Source organism: Petaurus breviceps, unplaced genomic scaffold, assembly GCF_028583685.1.
Source record: "Petaurus breviceps papuanus isolate PSGF00001 unplaced genomic scaffold, PetGlider_PUasm1.0 214, whole genome shotgun sequence".
Classification (NCBI taxonomy): Eukaryota; Metazoa; Chordata; class Mammalia; order Diprotodontia; family Petauridae; genus Petaurus; species Petaurus breviceps.
Genome location: NW_027185863.1, coordinates 17,664,710 through 17,669,360, shown reverse-complemented (window position 1 = coordinate 17,669,360; position 4,651 = coordinate 17,664,710). Strand labels below are relative to the sequence as shown.

General features: G+C 36.9%; 1 protein-coding gene across 1 annotated transcript in view; it reads left to right on the top strand.

The window, feature by feature from the left end:
- Positions 1-4,651, top strand: part of MYO16 (myosin XVI) — an 871,975-nt gene that overhangs the window by 139,095 nt on the left and 728,229 nt on the right. The gene's annotated exons all lie outside the window — the stretch shown is intronic.

The following is a 4,651-nucleotide window of genomic DNA, read 5'->3' as shown; positions in this document are numbered from 1 at the left end:
GTGTGTGTGTGTGTGTGTGTGTGTGTGTGTGTGTGTGTGTGTGTGTGCGCTATCTGAGGCCGGAACTGAACTCGGGTCCTCCTGCATCCGGGGCCGGTGCTTTGCTGACTGTGCTGCCTAGCTGCCCCAACATAATACTATTCCATTATATTCATATACCACAACTTGTCCAACCATTCCCCAAATGATGGGCATCCCCACAATTTCTAGTTCTTTGTCACCACATAAGGAGCTGCTGTAAATATTTTTGTATATGTGGGTCCTTTTCCAATTTTTATGGTTTCTTTGGGATATAGTTCTAGAAGTAGTATTATTGGGTCAAAGGGTGCGCACATTTTATAGCTCTTTCTGCATAGTTCCAAATCGTTCTACAGAATCGTTGAATCCCTTCATAGTTCCACCAATAGTGAATTAGTCTTCCAACTTTCCCACATCTTTTCCCACATTTAACATTTTCCTGTTTCATCATGTTGAGTTGATGTGATAGGTGTAATGTGGTATCTCAGATTAGTTTTGATTTGCATCTCTCTAACCAATAGTGATTTAGAGTATTTTTTCATATAACTATAGATATCTTTAATTTCTTCCTCTGAAAACCGCCTGTTCATATCCTTTGAACATTTATCAGTTGGAGAATGACTTGTATTCTTGGAAATTTTACCCAGTTCTCTATGTATTTTAGAAATGACGGCTTTATCAGACACACTAGTTCTAAAAATTCTTTCCAAGATTTCTGCTTTCCTTCTAATCTTGGATGCACTGGCTTTGTTAGTGCAAATTTTTCTTTTTCAATTTGATGTAAACAAAATTATCCATTTTGTATTTCATAATGTTCTCTATCACTTGTTTGGTCATAAATTCCTCCATAAATTTGGCAGAAAAACTATTCCTTACTCCCCTAATTTGTTTATAGTGTCAGCCTGTATATCTAAATTGTGTACCCTTTTGGACTTTATTTGGTATATGGTGACAAATGTTGGTCTATGCCCACTTTTGGCCATAATATTTTCCAGCTTTTCTGGGAGTTTTTGTCAAATAATGAGTTCTTATCTCAGAAGATGGGATCTTTGGGTTTATCAAACACTAGGCTGCTATAATCACTAACTACTGTGCCTTGTGTACCTAACCTATTCCACTGATCTACCCCTCTATTTCTTAGCCGGTACCAAATGGGTTTGATTATTGCTGCTTTATAATACAATTTAAGGTCTGGTACGACTAAGCCACCTTCCCTAGCATTACTTTTCATTAATTCCCTTGATATTCTGGACCTTTTGTTCTTCTAGATGAATTTTTATGTTATTTTTTCTAACTCTATAAAATAATTTTTCAGTAGTCTGACACCGAGTAATTAAATTAATTTAGGTAGAATTGTCATTGATATTAAATTAGCTTGGCCTACCCATGAGCAACTGATGTTTTTTCCAGTTATTTAGATTTGACTTTATTTGTGTGAAAAGTGTTTTGTAATTGTCTTCATATAGTTCCTGGGTGTGTTTTGGCAGGAGGACTCCCAAATATTTTATAATGTTTACAGTAACTTTATATGGAATTTTTTATCTCTTGATGTTAGTAATATATAGAAATGCTGAGCATCTATGTGGGTTTGTTTTATATCCTGCAATTTTGCTAAAGCTTCCTATTATTTCAAGTAGTTTTGGGTTTGTTTAGTTTTATTTTGCTTTTTGGAGGGGCAATTAGGTTTAAGTGACTTTCTCAAGGTCACACAGCTAGTTTTTGTGTTAAGTGTCTGAGGCCGGATTTGAATGCAGGTTCTCCTGACTCCAGGACCAGGGCTCTATTCACTGTGCCACCTAGCCACCCCTCAAGTAGTTTTTTACTCAGTTCTCTAGTATTTCTATCATCATATCATCTGTGAAGGTTGATAACTTAGTTTCTTCTTTGCTTATTCTAATTTCTTCAATTTCTTTTTCTTCTCTTATTGCTAAAGCTAACATTTCTGGTATCATATTATAACATATTATAAAAAATTATAACAGACATCCTTGTTTCACCTCTGATCTTATTGAGAATGCATCTAGCTTGTCTCCATTATATATGGTGTTTGTTGAAGATTTTAGATAGATACTACTTATCATTTTAAGGAAGGCTCCATTTATTCCCATGCTCTTGGGTATTGTATTTTGTCAAAAACTTTTTCTGCATCTATTGAGGTAATCATATGGTTTCTGTTAGTTTTCTTGTTGATATAATCAATTATGCTGCTGGTTTTCCTAATACTGAACTAATCCTGCATTTCTTGTATAAATCCTACCTGACTGAAGGGCATCATTCTCATGATAAATTTCTCAGTTCTTATTTAATTTAAACCACTTAAGATATCCAAATTATCTGGTTAAAAAAATGCCTGTTCCAAAGTTCATTTTAATAAAAAGGGGCATGGTTCTGGAATAAGAGGACCTGCATTTGCAATTCCATCTCCAATCCTTACTAACTTGTGTGCCTTCACTGGTACATAGTAAGCACTTAGTAAATGCTTTTTGGCTTATTGCCTTGATTTTGGACAAGTCACTTAACCTCCCTCAGTTTCCTCATCTGTAAATGAGAGAGTTTCACTAAATATTTTCCAATGTGCCATCCAGCTCTAGTTCTAAGATCCTATTAGACAATTCATTGAAATGGAAGGGTATAGAGACTGCCTTTTGGAAATCAGTTACTATATACAGCCATATTCCTATGGGTATGGCAGTAATAACAATATTATGTGGGATAGTCAAGTCTTATAAAACAAAAGGTCCTAGTAATGTTTTTTGTATTTGCCAACAAATACTAATTCACTAATTGATTTCCATTTATCCTAACGATAGGTTTATTTCCCCAGATAACATATCAAAACTGGCTACTCTGTAATGCAGACATTACTTCAAGAAATCATAATGTTGGGGCGGCCAGGTAGCACAGCGAGTAAGAGCACCAGCTCCAGTGTTGAGAAGACCTGGAGATCGAATCCCGGGCTCAGACACTTAGCACCCACCCAGAAACACCTGGTCGTGTAACCTTGAGCAAGTTACTTAACCCCAATTGCTTAGGGGCAGCCAGGTGGCTCAGCGAGTAAGAGCACCGGCTCCAGTGTCGGGATGACCTGGATCAAATCTGGGCTCAGATACTCAGCACCACACCCAGAAATAACTGGCCATGTAGCCTTGAGCAAGTTACTTAACCCCAATTGCTTTTTAAAAAAGAAAAAAAAAGAAATCATAATGTTTAAGTTGAAAAGCACATTAGAATTATCAAATCAATTCATTTGACAGATGTGAAAATTAAGACATGGAGATGTTAAGCAGGTGATCAATACCATACCAATATTAATAGGGCAGTTAAGTGGCACAGTGAATAGAGTGCCAGATCTAGAGTCAGAAAGACTCATTTTCATGAGTTGAAATCTGGCTTCACACACTTGCTAGCTAAGTGGCCTGAGGCAAATTGCTAAACCCTGTTTTCCTCAGTTCCTCATCTGTAAAATGAGCTGGAAAAGGAAATGGGAAAGGACTTTAGTATTTTTGCCAAAAAACTCAAAGTGGAGTCACAAAGAGTTTTACATGACTGAACAACAGCAACAGAGATTTCTTTGCAAAATACAGATTGCAAAACACAGATCTCAGACTTCTGATCTAATGATCTTTTTATACACCACTTTCAAATTGAAATATATAAGATTTTTAAGGAAACTAAAAAAATACATGTACTGATTTTTATCTTTGCTTACCTTTTTATCTACTCTTGTTCTGTTAGTATCAGCTTTAGTTTATCATAGACCTAGGTCTTCATCCTGGCAATAATCTCTAATTGTTTATTACTTCAAGGTTCACAAAGCTCTTTACCTGGATTATTTCATTTAATTCTCATTGTAATCTTCTGAGCGGGGTACTACAAACATCATTTTGCCCATCTTATACATGAAGAAACTGAGGTTTATGAAGTTAGGACTCTATGGGCACATAGATGTTTATTAAGTATCAGAAAAAAGGATTTAAACACATTTCTTTCTGACTCCAAGTCTAGTACTGTGTACTTTGGACCATGCTACTACTCAATAACTATGCACTTAAATAGTAGTGAAATCTTGGGCAAAGTATACATCGTCTATCAGCCACAGTGTCAGAAGTAAATTTCTGGTGCACAATCCAATCCAATAAAGAGAATGATTAACAAGAGAATTGAGATACATTTATTGTGTAAAACCTCCATCCCACTCCCCAGAGAAGATACCCAGTGGTGCTGGCTTCTTTTGGTCTTCAAGACCAAATGGACTTGAGAAATAACCCACTTTTTGAAGGATACCTAACAAAACATCTGCCAAAATAATACCATGTGCTCTCTGGGGAAGCCCAACCCACCATGCAAGATGCTTGCTGTCCCTGCTTATAAAGGTGAGAGAGAGACACAGAGACAGAGACAGAGACAGACAGATAGACTGACAGACAGAGGCAGAGAGAGAAAGACAGAGAGACAAGGAGAAGAAGAAAGAGGAGAAGTAGGTGGAGGAGAACGAGAAAAAGAACAAGAACAAGAAGGAGGAGGAGAAGCAGAAGGAGCAGGAGGAGGAGGAGGAGGAGGAAGAGGAGGAGGAGGAAGAGAAGGAGGAGGAGGAGGAGAAGGAGAAGAAGAAGAAGAAGAAGAAGAAGAAGAA